Source organism: Prionailurus bengalensis, chromosome D1 (assembly GCF_016509475.1).
Source record: "Prionailurus bengalensis isolate Pbe53 chromosome D1, Fcat_Pben_1.1_paternal_pri, whole genome shotgun sequence".
In the NCBI taxonomy this organism is placed as follows: Eukaryota; Metazoa; Chordata; class Mammalia; order Carnivora; family Felidae; genus Prionailurus; species Prionailurus bengalensis.
In genome coordinates, this window is record NC_057346.1 from 98181657 (window position 1) to 98197804 (window position 16148).

A 16148-nucleotide genomic window follows, 5' to 3' on the forward strand; every position below is an offset into this window, starting at 1 on the left:
ATCAGGTGCCATCGTCTGTTTGGGAGGACTGGTGGTGACCAATCAGACCGAGCCCATCGCCTTGATCCCCAGAAGAAGGAGAAGAGAGGGCTATGGCAGAGATACCTGGTTTCCTGTTTATCTGGGGCCACCTCGATTCATATCGCATTTATATCCATTAGCGTGCTGAGCCTCGAAGGCCCAGACTCTGGGTGTCTGAGATAGAATGAAGTTATACAACCTGCTCCAGCTGGCTTTACACCCAATCTGGGAGGTTCGACAGGCCTGCAGCCAAGGGGCTCTTTAGCGCGGCTCATTTCTTGCACACTTACTCTGTACCAGCTGCTGTGCCGGGAGCTTTATGTGCAGCCTTATCGTCACATCGACACAATTCCGCGTGGTGTAGCAACCGAGTCCTCATTTTCGGATGCAGAGATGGAAACCGTCAGGTGACCTAGCATCACGGAGTACCGGAGGGGTTCCCCACTCAGGCGTTGGGAGTTCGACCTGTCTGGGTCCCAGCCCTGGCCCCGTGGTCTGGGTGTTCCCGGACAAATTACTGTCCCGGAGCCTCGACTTCCCCGCCGATCAAATGGGAATAATAACACACTTACGGCTCAAGGTTTGTGTGAGAATCTGCTGAACGGTGTCGTGGAACATTTGGCACGGGACTCCCACAGAACAGGGATGAGAAGGAGCTGGGGTGCAAAGTCTAGTTCTCGCATCCCTGCCTTTCACCGTACCTTCTGCGAAAGCCCCCGCTCTCCCGTTCGCCACAGTCACAAAATGCCCGTTTCCTGCCCTGAACTGCCGACCCCTCCTCCCCACCGTTCTTCAGAGTCCTACTGTCCTGTCTAGGACACACAGACAGCTGTGGCTGGGCGGGCCCTGTGTCCATTCTGTGGGGCTGTGGGCTGTGGGAGGTTCTTTGGGGGAGCAGGGGGTGGATTTTTCTCCTGGGGTTAGTCCCTGCCCATCTTCCCTGGGGCAAAACCGGGCGGGGCAGAAACATTCCAATTTCTCTTGGCATGTTCCGTCACCGTTTTCCTTGTCTCTCTGAGTGGCTATCCCATCAACCCCAGGCCATCAGCGAAGACGTGGATGGCCGCGTTCCCACGACCAGTCGGAGCGTATAGGACCTGAGCTACAGGCCTGCGGCATGACGTGGAACTTGCTGTGTCGTCCTGGACAGATCTCGAAACTGGTCGTAGCAAAGCCCTTTCTGGCCTTTCCCCGTTTGCTCTGAAGTCTGACCGGCCCACTGAGGTTGGCTGCGTTGATTTCAGCCCCCTGCGCCTCCCTTTTGAGTTGCACCTTCTCCAGAAGCCTTCCCCGCCTCCCCAGAACAGTGTGGGAATGAAGAGTGGGCCTTAGGGGTCCGGCCGCCTGGGCTTGAACCCTAGTTCTGCCCCTCACTGGCTGTGTGTCCTGGGGAAAGTTACTGAACGTCTCTGTGCTTACGCCCTTATCTTAGGACAGAGCCCTGTGCAGGGCGGGCATTCTGTCTTGGCTGTCACTCTCGCCGGAGTCGGGCTTGTGCAGGAAGCATAGGCTTTCCCTGGGTCCTTCCACTAGCTTGCCCTGTGAGTCTAGGTGTCTCTTGTAATCTCGCCCAGCCTGGTCTGGGCTGCCCCCCGGGAGAGTGGTTGCAGGACCCGCTTCGGGGGCGTGAGATCCGTGTGTCTCACAGGCCTCGTGCTCAGAAGGGCCTCCCGCTTGGCTATTCTCTGCTACTGCCCTCCTGAAATGCCCAATGACTTTTAAGCCTTTAGCACCAGGTCCTGCAACTCATGGCTTGCGTTTCTCTCTCCTGTCCTGTGCCTCACCTTGGCTGGACTGGGCAGCAAGGCCCGTGGCTGGTCCGACAGGGGCCACCATGCACAGAATTCTGGAGGCTCCTGCTGGCTGTCGCTCCCCAGCCGTGGCTGATTCACCAGGCTCTGGGCCTCCACGGGCACAAGGGCCACTGTCCCCCGCCAGGTGACGTGAGAGCTGTTTTCAAGTGGAAACTTTTTAGCTTGGGATTCTGACCTCGGAGTGGGTTGATTTAGGCTATCTGCCGCCGTGGAACTGACCATAAATTTTCTGTGTATTAGGTGATTTCAAGGAAAAAAATCAATTTTAATAGCAGCAATCAAAACTGTAGAAACCCACAACTGCCATCATGGTGCTGCTTTACATCTGGGTTTGCAGGACAGGAAGGCAGAGAGCCAGAGGGCCCCCAGCGCCCTGCTGGGGCAGGGGTGGGGGCGCGAGGGGGAGGGGTTGGGGGAGGGGACCCATCAGACTGGACCAAAGCCTCCTTGATAGCGGCTCTCCAGACGTAACATTTTGTGTTACCGCTGGTTAATCTTTAAGCCGGAATGTATTCTTTATTCAATGATAATTATGAATTGTTTCATAGCTAATTCATTCTCATGATTGAAACCCCAAAACCACAAAAGGATAGAGGGAGAAAAGTCTCCCTCCTGCCCTCCTTCCTGGAGGCAGCCCGTGTTCTCCGGGCTCTTGTGTGCTTCCGAGAGAGTTTATTTGTATTCGAGAAAAAAAAAATTATGTATTTATACTCCTATATTTCACCCATTTTAATACAAATGGTCACATACAATGTCCACGGTCTGCACCTTGCTTTTTCGTGATGTGTCTTGGAGACAGTTCTTCATTCACTCAAGCTGAGTTTCTTTGTTCTTTTATATGGCTGCACGGTGGTCTGTTTAAAGAGCCCTGACCTTATTTAACCGGTCTCCCTGGTTATGATGGATGGCAGGCTGTTTCCATTCTTTAGAGCCGTGTGTCTTGAACAAATTCTGTTCCCCCCTCAGCTCACCGCCGACACCTGTTTAAGGGGCAAATGGCGCCGTTCCCTGCGTCGAGCCTTCCTTACACGCTGCCTGTTACAGCTCCAGCCGATTTCCAGACGCGCTCCCTGGAGACACGGGCCCTCCTCTGTACCCTTCCTTTCCCTCTCCCAGCAACCTCCAGGAGTCCACGCTGAACCTCCATGTTCTACCCTCACCTCTCAGACACCCCTCTTTCCCTCCCCACCGCCACCTCCCGAGACCCAGGCTTCACTGTGTCGGGCTTGGACCATTGCAGTACCTCTCCCTCCCGCTGATGGAAACTGCATCAGGTCACTCCCCACCCTTCCATGGGCGGATGCCCAGGAGATAAACCCCCAGCCCCCCCCCCCCACCTCCTGTCGTCGTCTCCCATGCGTTATCCCACAACCACACTCCGAGCTCTTTCTGGTCTCCGATTATATGCACGTACTGTGCCTTCTGCCTACGACACCATACCCACGTCAGTACTTTCCTTCACCTTCCCGACGCCCACTCCCTTGAAATGTCAGCTTCCAGGGCGCTCTTCCCCAGAGAGGCCTGCTCTGAGGTCCCACCGACAAGCAGTCGTCCGCGCAAGGTGGCCGCACGGCACCCTGTTCATTTCCTCACCTCATCCGTCCCTGTACGTAATGATACATTTGCGGCGTGGGCGTTTGGTTAGGGTCTGGTCCCCCCGCTATCATGTGATCTGTCTGCGGGCAGGGATGTGTGTCTTGTTCACAACTTTGTCTCTTGTCCTTAGTGTGGGACCTCAGCAGTGTTTGTCAAATGAATGCACCGTTCTGAGCCCTCCGTCTTTGCCAGCCCTGCACTCAGCATTGGACCCCCCAAGTTTCCTAAACCAGAGGGGTGTGCACCTTCCTGGTAACATGACCCGATGAGGAAGGGCTAACTCTGCCACAGAGGAAGCCTGGAGGGATGAGGACCATTCCACGGGTGACGGAGAAGGGAAAGGGCTTTCAGGCAGAGGGTATAGCCTGAGCAAAGGTGCAGAGACATTAACGCTCACGGCCCGTCCGGGGAGAGGGTGTCTCCCAGCAGGGACACAGGTATGTGGTGAGAGGGGACAAGGCAAGCTAGGAAATTTCCCTGAGGTCCTGCCGTGGTGGGTCAAGGAGTTTGAATATTTTTGTTGTGTTTTATTTCTTTGCATCCCCAGCCCTTCTCTTGTGCTGGACAATACGGTGGGCGTGTAACGAAAAATCCCGGATGTAAACTGGTAACCCACGGTGTTACCTCTGTTTTACAAAAGGGGAGACCAATGGTCCCAGATTCCAAAGCGACTCGCCTTGCACCTGCTTACTCTCCTCGGTCGTATTTATTGGAAGCTCCTTGTATTCGTGAGGGGAACCCACATTGCCGTAACAAAGAGACTTTCATCCCCCCCCCCCGCCCCCACCCCACCGCCCAAATCCGGTAACGTAAAGAACAAAGACCTTACCTTTGGGTGAGTGGATCCCGTCACTCAGTCGTTTGGTGACTCAGGTTCTTCCCATCTCGTTTCTCCACCATTCCCTCGGGTGTTGTAAACATCTACGGGGTGAAGCTGGGTCTCAGCCATGTCCTGTTTGTAGACGGAAGGGAGGTGACAAGAGATCGAGGAGGAAATGTGCCCGCTGTCTTAGAGGCTCCGTCTCAGATGGAGCACGCACCACTTTTGCGACATAAAGTGCAAGGCAAGAACTCTGCCAACTGCAAAAAAGGCCAGGAAGTGTAGTCTAGCTGGGCGGCTGGGTGCCCACCTACAATCCCACTACTCGGGAGGAAGACGACAATGTGTCTGGTGGACGATTAGCCGAGGAACCTGCCATAGCAGACCCCAGGTCACCAGGAGCAGGTGGCTGGAGGCTTGGCTGGTGGGTGACGCCAGGTCCCTGTGCTCTCGTCACTCAGGGCATAGAGCCATGAGCTTTGCCCCTGCCTCCCGCCGGGGAGAGGACCTTGGGGTTCCCCTGGCTGGGTCTGCCCATTTCTCTGCACGGTGCTCTCAGTGGTCCGACCCGGCCTCAGCCCCTCTGCTATCTTTCATTCTTGGCTGGCGATGGCTCTGAGCCAGACCTAGACCTTGGCCTTGCTACTCAGTTAAGAGACGTGCTCGGCAAGTTAAGCATCAGGGTCCATAGTCTAATGGTTCGTCGGTTCTATGTGACAGGAGAAACACTTTTAAGCACTTAGAAGCAAGTTTTGAAATACAGGCCATTAATTACAAATCATTATTATCAGGTGATTAACATGGGCCCCAGCTATGGACTGGAATGTTTGCGTCCCCCCGACCAAATTTATAAACTGCATCTTAAGGCCCGCGATGGTGGGATTAGGAGGTGGGGCCTTTGGGAGACGATTCGGTCGTTAGGGGGAGCCCTTGTGAATGAGATTAGTGCCCTTGTTATAAAGGAGGCAGGAAAGATCCCTGGCCCTTCCCCCACTGGTGGCTGAAGCTAGAAAGCACCGGTCCATGAACCAGAAGCAGGCCCTCACCAGACACTGAATCTGCTGGTGCCTCGAGCTTGGACCTCCAGAACTGCAAGAAATATATTTCTGTTATTTATAAGCCAGTCAGGCTACGGGATACTGTCACAACAGCCCGAATGGGCTAAGACCAGTCCCCCAAAGACTTTCTTGCTAATATTGTAGTAGCCAAATAGGGGTCACTGTACGCACCCCAAAGTGATAAACTTGCGTTCGAAAGTTCTGTAATATAAATCCAAATGGACTTTGATCGCCAATAGTATAAAACCTCATTAATATTAAAATTAGCAATAGCTAATATTTATTGAGCACTTACCGCGTCTGGCGCTCTGTAGCACCTTATATAGCATCGTCTCTCATTTACTCATTACCACGCCTGAATGGAGCACTGTCATTAGCCCCGTTTTCAGACAAAGGTGCGGGGAGTTCGAGTGGTCACCTGACCAAGGCTGCGTAATCGGCACAGAGCAAAGCTAAGGTTTGATTGCAGCTCACCTCCAGAACCTTGGCTCCTGAGAAGCTGCTAGCCTAAGGATCACGGAAGTAACTTTCCCTGAAGACCTACAAGGTGCTACCCAGCTTCTTGAACCTGGTGGCACCCCTGGTCTGTCTCTCTCCCCATCTCAGCTGAAGAGATGGAGATACGGGAGGTCAAGTACACGCAGCTAGGGAGTTCTCTTGTTGGCCTCCCTCCCCTGCAGAGAACAGACGTTATGTGTGCCCTTGGTGGGGGTTGGGGGGGGTGACCCTCCTACACGGGCAACCCTTGGGATGCTCCACATTGCTGGGAAGGGAAACCTTGGCTCCTCTCCCCCTGAGAAAAGCCAGCAGGCCCTGAGATGGCCAGCAAATCTCCCCTCCGGCTCTTCTCCACGTCCGCAACCACCTGCCTTGTCCTTCCCGCCTCCTCTTGTGGATCCAAGGGCTGAAGATTTCCTCCTCATCCTCTCCCTCCCACCCCTCCCCTTGCCCCTGCCTCTTCAAGCAGCCCCCCATCTTTCTGAAATGTTAGCAAACCAGGTAACGTCACCTTCTGCCTAGAACCCTCTCACGTGCCCAGTACCCTCGCAGTAAAGCCGCTGCTGGGCACCGGAGACTGCATGACCTGGCTTTGCCTCCGTTCCAGGCTGTTCCCATCTCCTCCTCTGTCACCCCCCTCCCCAGCCCCACGGGTGCTCCGCCGGCTGCAAATAAAAAGGGGGCGGGTGGAGCAAGGGCCTGCGAACAAATCAACTTGGAAAATTCCGTGTTCTCTATGCGTTCTTGGAAATCAGCCCGGTCTTCCCCAGGTTTCTTTGATCGTGGCCGAAGGAATGTCCTGCACATCAGCTCCTTTGGGTCTGCTCCTGCGGCTGGATGGGCTCCCTTCCCCGCCCTGTACTTGCCCGCCTCCACACCTTTGCCCCTGCTCCCTTCGCCCACCACACCCCTGCCCAGAACACCCTCTCTGACCCCCCTCCCCCCAGGGAAACGTTTCAAGGTCCAACTCAAAAGCCATATTCCCCACGAACCTTCCTGATTTCACTCCACTTGCGTTCCTCAACCTGTAGCGTTAGCCTGGGCCTCTCCCTGACCTTGAATTGTAAAGCCAGCCAGGATGTAGGGTCACCTGTGGTCTGACTTTGACTCCTCCCTGAACTATGAGTTTTTTAAGGCAAGGGACTGACGCTTAGCGTCCTTTCGTATCTCATATGGGGCCTGGCACGTTACAGGTGCTCTGCAAACGTTCCTTGAGCAAGAACTGAGAAAGGAGACGCAAGGTGTGAAGAGCAAAGACCCTGCCCAGCCCCAGCTCTGGTTCCCATGGCAACCACCAGGGAGGGACACCAGGGAGGCTCTGAGGCCCCGGGGTCGCCTGGCCTGACTCTGGGCATGGCGGACAGACCGAGAGGCTTCCCTGGCAGCTCAGGAGCAGGTGACGGGGACTCCAGTGCCGTCATGACAGGCTCTACATGTCCGGTCTGGGCGTCCTTGGAGAAACGTGTCATCTGTCATCTGCAGATTGGCAGCAATGGAAGGACCCAGGGTAAGACTGCCTCACTTATAGCAGGTTGTATCCATCCTTTCCTGAGTCCAGAAATTGCACAGATTTGGGCCAGGACCCAAAGGAACATATTCTGGGGGCCACGGGCGTGTGCCAGAACCAGGTCCCAAGCCCTGGGGCTCGCGTGGCCAGGCGGGCAGTGGAAATGACAGAAGTAGGCAGGGCAGAGTTCGAGCTCCTCTGGGAGAGCCCGGCCCTGCCTGGAGGGGGCGCCCTGCTCAGTGCCAGCCTGTGAAACCAACAGAGAATAGGCACCCGGGAAAGCCAGACCTTCTGATTTGTATGTGGATCTCCTGATATAAAAAAAAAAAAACTGCTTTGGGGCACCTGGGTGGCTCAGTTGGTTAGACGTCCAACATTGGCTCAGGTCATGATTTTGCGGTTCGTGAGTTCAAGCTTCACGTCGGGCTCTGTGCCGACAGCTCAGAGCCTGGAGCCTGCTTCGGATTCTGTGTCTCCCCCTCTCTCTGTCCCTCCCCTGCTCATGCTCTGACTCTCTCTCTCTCTCTCTCTCTCAAAAATAAATAAACATTAAAAATGTTTTTAAAAACATAAACATAGTATAATTATATACTATGTAAGAGTGTCCGACTTCGGCTCAGGTCATGATCTCGCGGTCTGTGGGTTCGAGCCCCGCGTCGGGCTCTGTGCTGACGGCCCGGAGCCTGGAGCCCGCTTCCGATTCTGTGTCTCCCTCTCTCTCTGCCCCTCCCCCGCCGCTCACAAATAAATACACATTTAAAACAGTTAAAACATTGGCTCAGAAACGCTAACATAGGTGAAAGCTGCGTATCAGTCCTGGGTTCAGCAAACGGTGCCGAATGTCAGCAGCACGTACCTGAGTTTTGTTCTAACGAGCACGTCAGAGTTGGGGCTCACGTTGGAAGTGGATGTCAGACGTGCACAGTAGCCACATATTCTACCCGAGGGGCTCTGAGCAGAGAGCCACGCGGCGGGTGCTGTGATGTGACACAAATATCTCGGTCCTGTGTCCACTCACACGTTGGTGTCAGCAGCCCGCCCTGCTGACCTGCCTGGCTCCAGCCCCTCCCCTGGCACGCTGCACCTGCCTGGCAGGGAAGGGTCGCGTTCTTTCTCTCAGAGCCCGGTGGCCCCACGGAAGCCTTTCCGCCCGCAGCCAGTGGGTTGGGGACGCACGTATGTCCTAGCCCAGGCGTAGAGGTGTGCAGCTCTAAGTCAGGGGACGTGGCACCCACTCCCTGAGTCCCTGCCCACCAAGACCCCCTCCCACACTCAGCCCCGCTCCCTGGAGAAGACACCTGTCACAGTCTTCTTCTCCAGCGGGCAGAGGCGGGGCCGAGAGAGAGGCCTGCTGCTATTATGCGCATGACCCTTCACCAGGTGGTGTGGGGTGCGGGAGGGAGGCGACGTGGCTGCTGTGTGGTCCCCCTCTGTCATTTGTGTCCTCCTCTCCTGGTGGCAAGCATGGGTCCCAACCAACCTTGGAGCTGAGTGGACTGGGTGACGTGTCCCCTCCCCCTGACCACCCTGCCCCCGCCTCCATGCTTGGAGAGAGAGAGAGAGGGGGGAGAGAGACAGACAGACACAGAGACAGCGCCCGGGGTCATGGAAAATAGAGGGGCCCCGGCCCGGCCACTTACTAGCTGTGTGAGCACCAGCCAAGTGTACAACATCTCTGTGCCTCAGTCACCTTCTCTGCAAAATGAGGCGGGGGGGGGGGGGGGGGGCCTGGGAGGGGGAGGGGAGCTCACATCTGTGGGCGCAGCAAGGCAGGCGTAGGGCAGGCCCCGTGAGCGCCCCCTCCTGCCCTTCCTGGTCCGATGCCCTTGCAGGGAGCCGTCCACAGGTCAGCACTCCAGGGAGGGGAGAGTGGGGGGGAGTGTGGAGAAGCCGGGTCTCCTCCCTGTCACCCCCCCTGTCTTTCCCTCCCCCCTCTCATTGCTCCCCAGGGCAACGGAATGTTCCCGTTTCTCAGAAGGGACATGGGCACAAGGAGCCCCCGTTGCTGACCTGCCCCTACAGGGCACACTCGGATGGGCGGGTCTCCGGCAGGCCACCGCTCTCTCGTGCCATCGGCCGCCTCCCCCCCCCCCCCCCCCCGCCCATCCCTCCGTCTTCCCCACCTTTAGGCCCAGACTAGCTGTGTCCTCACCTGGTCGCCTTTACCCCGAACCTACCAAGGTCCAAGCTTCCACCTGCAACAATAAATACTCCCAGACGAATCGGCCCCGCCTCTGCCGGCGGGGTGTGCCGGACCCGTTCCGTGGCCTGTCTGAACCTCATTCATCTTTAAGCTGAGAATCATACCCCTCGCGGGGCTGGTACAGGTTGAAGCGAAATGCTTGTTCTTCACCCCCATACATGTTTCCTCTCCGTGCAAAGCCACTTCAGAGCCTCCAGACCTCACCGGGACATCAGACCTGCTTCCTCCTGCGGGGACGGTGGCCTCACTGGTGGTCCAGCCCTGGTAGCAGACTGTCCGGCCCTTAGGGAATAGTCTCGCCCTTCCCGCAGCTCTAGCCACTGTTACCAGGCCCAGGAGGGACAGGATTTCATTGATTTTCTCACCCACACCCTACGCCCTCCCTGCCCTTTCTCTCCACGGGGAACCCACTGTGTCGCAGAGAGAGCGAGAGAGAGAGCGAAAGCGAGAGAGAGAGAGAGAGAGAGCACGCGCGTACCAGATGTTCAAGTCGTGTTCCCTTCTTACACATTCAGCCCGTTGGGGTGTTTGATCTCTGGCTTAACAAGTTCGGCCATCTTTCTTAAGAGAATAAAAGAGATTCAGACAGAGAAAGAGGGAAGGAGACAAAGAATGAGCGAGACAATGAGATACAATGAGCCAGACTCAAAGGAAGGTAGAGGAAGACAAAGCCAAAGCCGGAGCAGAGAGGGAGAGACAGACAGGCAAGACAGAACAGGGAACACCTTCTCTTGGAACCCCCCCCTCTCGCCTCCCCTGGGGTTCTCGCCCCTGCTCAACCCTGCCTCCCCGGCCCCAGCCCCAGCCTCAAAGCCACCATATCAACTCTGAGTGATCATGCCCTCCCGTGGAGGTGACAGCCTCTCGCTCTGCGTGACAGGGCATCTGCTTAAGACTCAAGAGCCTCTGACAGGAGATGGGATGAGGAGCCCCCCGGGGTGCAGAGGGCCTGCTGGCAGGGGACAAATGGGCTGCCGGTGGGGAGCCCAGAACCCCCGCCTCCCGCACTCCTGGGTCTGAGCGGCCTTGCCGAGGCGCCCAGGGAGCCGGCCGCTGAGGCCCTCGCTGAGCATTAACTCTGCATTTATTTCCTGCTCTGCCTCTCCCTTCCCCCCTTCCCCCCTTCCCCCCTTCCCCCCTTCCCGCTCCCCCTCCTTTGTCTCTGGGTCTTCGATTTCCTATTTGAGAACAGTTCCAGCCCGTGCCCCTGCTGAAATCCCAGCCTCTGTAACCAGCGAAGGCTGTTTGGAGCCTGTGAGTCAGAGACCAGCGCTGGTTTTTATTAAAGGCAGAAAGGAAATAATCTGATTTTACAAAAGCAAAGCACCTCCTTATAAGCCAAGGCGGCCGTGAGACATCTAACCGCCTGTGATATTTTAAACCATGCATGCGTGCACAATAGCCCCCAACCCCTTCCCGGCCTCTGGTGGGAGAGTCAAACCTGCGTGGGTTTTATTATTATTATTATTTTTTTTCTGGCTAAATGTTTTTAGGTCACTTCCATCCACCCCCACTGCGCGCTCCTATGCAGGAAACGCCATGAATTCCATTCCAGCCCCGGAACCTCCACAATTAATGGGATCACTGGAAATGCACCAGGAAGGATGCTGGGGGCGAGGGGTCTTTGTCTCCTTGGTCTCCGGGCGGAGAAGCTTTTCGCCAGATGAGAAGCGGAGCCCCTCCAGGCCCTGCGGCCCTTCGGCTGCAGACGCTGATCCCGGGTCCCCCGGGAGCCCACCTGGGGCGGGCAGCCCGGACCCTCTTTCTGCTCTGCCCCACCACCCTCTGGAGCTGTCTCTTTCTATAATTCTCTTCTCGTCCAGTCTATTAGCGTTCTCCGGCAGGCTCTGCCCAGTTCAGCCGCATCTCCTTGTCTAGTTTATATTAGAAGAGAAAGCTCTGGCGTGGTTTCCCCTCACCTGAGGAAAGAGATGCTTCTCTTTTTCAAGACACTCAGAGCCTTTGATGAAGCCCAAGAAAGACTTAAATTATAATGAAATTCAGTCTTTTAGAGATGAGATTGCCCAAGAGCGCTTCTAACTGCCTCGTGAAAAGGGCTTGGCTCTCCAGCAGTCAGCAGCTGGGCACCGGGGCCTGCCCTGCATGCCCGCAGGCGGATCTGCAGCTCGGCTCCTGCCTGTTTCTCCCCCACCCCCACCCCCCACCCCTGCACAGGCTATTAAGGTAGCCGGCCCAGCAGCAGCCTCCCGCCTGGTCTCCCTGACGCCCCTTCTCCCTCCCCTGCTCCGACCACATCCCTCCTCCTCCGAGGCCTTCAGTGGATCCAAACCCCCAGCGCAAGCACCCCCTCCCCTCCTTTCCCAGCTTTCCCAAACCTTCTGGTGGCGGGGGGGGGGGGGGGGGGGTTGGACTGTACCATCTATCGGACCTCCGCACAACCGTGTCTGTAGCCCGGTAAAAAAAAACCCACTTCCGGGGCGCCTGGGTGGCTCGGTGGGTTCAGAGTCCGACTTCGGCTCAGGTCATGATCTCACGGTTCGTGATATCGAGCCCCCGTGTCGGGCTCTGTGCTAACAGCACAGAGCCTGCTTGGGATTCTCTCTCTCCCTCTCTCTGCCCCTCCCCGTGCACTCTCTCTCTCTCTCTCAAAAACAAACCAATAAATAAACATTAAAGAATGGGTACTAAGTGCCAGGCTCCACGCCAGGGGATAGACACGTAGCATAGGGCTGACCAGAAGAAAAGGTCCCCCAGCACCAGGGAGCTCAAACTCATTCATTCGTTCCTCTTTACCGCCAAACACCCGGAAAAGTTGTCTCTGCGGGTGTCCCCAGGTTCCCTGCCCCCACTTTGTTTAATCGCAAGCCAGCCACTTCCATCCCGTCCCTCCACTGAACCTCCCTCAGCTAAGACGCCGAGACCTCCAAGACCCCACGGGTCGCTCTGCATGCATCCCACCTGACCCAGCTGCGGCATGGCCCGTAACTGGCCACCGCCTCCCTTTTAAATCACTCTTTGGTTTCTGCAGGTGCCACTTTCTGCTGGCTTTCTTGCCACCTCACCGGTCACTCCTGTTCCCCTCCTCTGTGGGTTCCCTCTTCGATCTTGTAATGTTGGGGTATCCTTGGTAAAGTCATTCTCGGGGCCTCTTCTCTGCAATCACTCCCATCAGGACCTCGTCTGCCCTTTGGATTTCAAATTTTTTTTTTCAACGTTTTTTATTTATTTTTGGGACAGAGAGAGACAGAGCATGAACGGGGGAGGGGCAGAGAGAGAGGGAGACACAGAATCGGAAACAGGCTCCAGGCTCTGAGCTATCAGCCCAGAGCCCGATGCGGGGCTCGAACTCACGGACCGCGAGAACGTGACCTGGCTGAAGTCGGACGCTTAACCGACTGCGCCACCCAGGCGCCCCTGCCCTTTGGATTTTAAACAGGGTCTCTAGGCTCACAACCCCCACCTTTGTATCTTCAGCTCAGACCTTGCCCCAAACCCCAGACTCAAATATCCAACTGCCCAGCCAGCATTTCCTCCTCCTCTTCCCCCTCCTCCCCACCCTTCTACTCCTCCTCCCCCTCCTCCTCCTCCTCCTCCTCCTTCTTCTTCTCTTAAGATTTTATTTTTAGGGGGCGCCTGGGTGGTGCAGTCGGTTAAGCGTCCGACTTCAGCCAGGTCACGATCTCGCGGTCCGTGAGTCCGAGCCCCGCGTCAGGCTCTGGGCTGATGGCTCAGAGCCTGGAGCCTGTTTCCGATTCTGTGTCTCCCTCTCTCTCTGCCCCTCCCCCGTTCATGCTCTGTCTCTCTCTGTCCCAAAAATAAATAAATGTTGAAAAAAAATTAAAAAAAGATTTTATTTTTAGGTAATCTCTATACCCGGCCTGGGGCTCGAACTCACAACTCCGAGACCAAGAGCTGCAGGCTCTACCGACTGAGCCAGCCAGGCACCCCCTGCCCTGAGTCAGCATTTCTTCTTAATTGCCGTCTCATGCCCAACTTGTCCAAAATGTGATTCCTAAGCTTTCCCATAATTCTGTCTGTCATGCAGCCTCCATCAACGTGGTCAGAAGCAAGTCCGCGCTTTGGGTTCCTCAGGCCAAAACACCCAGCTGTTGTACGGGGTTCCTCCCTTTTGCTCACATTTCACACCCGTCAGAAATCTTGCTGACCCTGCCTTCAAAGCGCACCCAGAATTCCCACCACTGTTCCATTTCCACTGGCGCCATGGCGGTCCAAGCCAGCATCCCCCGTCTGGATCTGGTAGCTTCCTCCTCGCTGGTCTGCGCCCAGCAGGTGATGCGCCCCTGTTGTATTCACCTCTGCTGGAAACCTTCCCATGGCTCCCATCTTGCTCAGAGCAAGAGCCTGCAGACGGGGGCCCCACCCCTGCCCGGACTCCCCTCCTCCCTCTCTTCCCCATGCTTGATTCTTTCCAGGCATGCTTCTTCTTCGGCCTCTTTAACTTGCTGGTCTTTCTCCCTGGGACACTTTTCGCGCTGATACCTACATGGCTTTTTCCGTCACCGCCTTCACATCTGTGCTCCGATGTTACCTTCCCAGTGACGCCTCCCCTGAACGTCCCACTCAGAACCGCCCCGCCCGCTCCGCAGGCTCTGTCCTCTTCCCTCCCTTCTTCTGCCTTCGGCACAGCACTCGTCACCGTCTAAGGTCTTCATTTGCCTTCACGAGAATGTGGGTCGGGGGAGTGGGTTGAATTGCGTCCCCCCAAAAAGACACGTCCGAGTCCTGAGCCGTGGTGGCTGTGTTTTCGCCTTACCTGGACTTAGTCTTTGCGGATAAAATTAAGTCAGGGATCTGGAGATAAGAGCATCCTGGATTTAGGGTAGACCCCCCCAAATCCAATGGCTGTTGCCTTATAAGAGAAGACAGGGAGAGGCTTGAGACACAGAGACACAGGGAAGATGGCACGTGAAGATGGGGACAGACAGCGGATGAGGCGGACACGAACCAAGGATCGCCAGGAGCTGCCAGGAGCAAGCAAGAGTCTCCTCCAGAGCCTCCCGAGGTAGCGAAGCCCTATCCACACCTTGAATTTGGACTGCTGGCCTCCGATCTGGGAGATAACGCCTTTCTCTTGCTCTAAGCTGCCAAGGTGGTGGTGTTGCCTCAGTCCTAGGAAGCCAAGGCAGGAGGACCTTGGTTCTGTTTTCCCCTGCGGCCCAAGCTCCAGCATGCCGCCAGGCAGTGTGGTCACGCAGCACGCGACTAGACGAGTGTCCTTCCCCACAACACGGTGCCTGCTGTCAGGGAACAAAGGGGGACAGGCATGGTCTGCCCCCACCCTCAGCTCTGGGAGCAGCACAGAGCCAAGAGCCCTGGGGACCCTGAGCAGCTGTCACCTGTACCTCCCAGCCCCACTCCCTCATTTGCAAAATGAAAGGAAAAGTTCTGCATCCTGTGGAGGTCCTGGTCGAGGGGATCAGATGGTACGCCGAGTCCGTGCCCCCCCACCGCACACTGTCCTCCTCTCCGAACTCCGGGAAGCCCCCAATGCTTGTCTGCCTCGGAGAGCCACTCTTCACGGTTTTTTATCCAACAGCCCTTAACGATATGGGAAGTATCCGTGCTGTATCGTTAAGTGGGAAAAGGCTGGTTACAAAATTGCATGTGCATTAGCTCTGCTTGCAAAAAGTGGGCATGAAAGCACCGCCCGTGACCAGAGGGAAACTCTAACTCAAGTGCCCAGAGCCCAGAATCCGAATCGTTCTTTGCGTTCCCATTGGGTGTTGCTCAGAGCCCATCCAGCGTGGGCAGCGGGGAGGCCCCTCTTGCCTGCCTTCGCCCCCTCCTTCTCACCTCCCATCCTGCCCTCAGTTTCCGGAGTTTCCTTGTATTTCCTTCTGTAATGCTTTGTGAGTTTCTCCATAAAAGTCAAGCACCTCTTTTGCTCGGTTTATTACGAGGTACCTTTCAGGGTTGTCTTGAGGTTTTGAAAGGAGTCTTTTTTCCCCCTGTACAGTTTTTATTTGTTTGAGTGGCGCCTCGTTCCGGACACACCTTCTATGTTGGCGCCTCCTTGGAGCAGTCCCTGACTCCCCTTCCGGGCACCCTGAGTGTCCCCTTTACGCCTCTCCCAGGTTTTTATTTTTCTCTGCTTAATTTCTTTATTTGTGTGCATTTCGCTAATGCAAATTATCCATTCATGGCTGTCTTCTCTCCAGGACTGTGAGGTTTAAGAGAGGAGGGTAAGGGTCTGTCTTTTTTTTTTTTTTTTTAAGTTTATTTATTTATTTTGAGAGCGAGAGAGCCGCATGAGTGGGGGAGGGACAGAGAGACAAAGGGAGAAAGAGAGAATCACAAGCAGGCTTTGCGCTGTGCTGTCAGCACAGAGCTCAACATGGGGCTCGAGCTCATGAACTGTGAGATCATGACCTGAGCCGAAATCACAAGTCAGATGCTTAACTGACTAAGCCACCCAGGCGCCCCAGGGTCTGTCTTAATCCCAAGTACAATGCCAGGATTTAGTGTAGAGCCTGGCACCCAGTGGGTGTGCAGGAGGGTGTGGAATGAGTCTCAGGCACGCACCCAGGGGTGTAGGTAGGTGTGTGGGTAATCCAGGCTCGGCTGCTCCTGCTTGTAGGGATCTGGGTTCATCACTTCACTGTTTTGTGCTTTAGCTTCTCCAGTGACAAAGGGCGTGGCTTCTGGGTGC

General features: G+C 55.9%; 1 long non-coding RNA gene across 1 annotated transcript; it reads right to left on the minus strand.

Annotated features, from left to right (window-relative positions):
• Nucleotides 1-2329: 2329 nt before the first annotated feature.
• LOC122483739 lies at nucleotides 2330-7681 on the minus strand. The gene is made up of 2 exons (XR_006297463.1): nucleotides 4261-7681; nucleotides 2330-2815 (listed from the first exon to the last, which is right to left on the minus strand). It is a non-coding gene; the product is annotated as an uncharacterized LOC122483739 (long non-coding RNA).
• Nucleotides 7682-16148: the final 8467 nt, after the last annotated feature.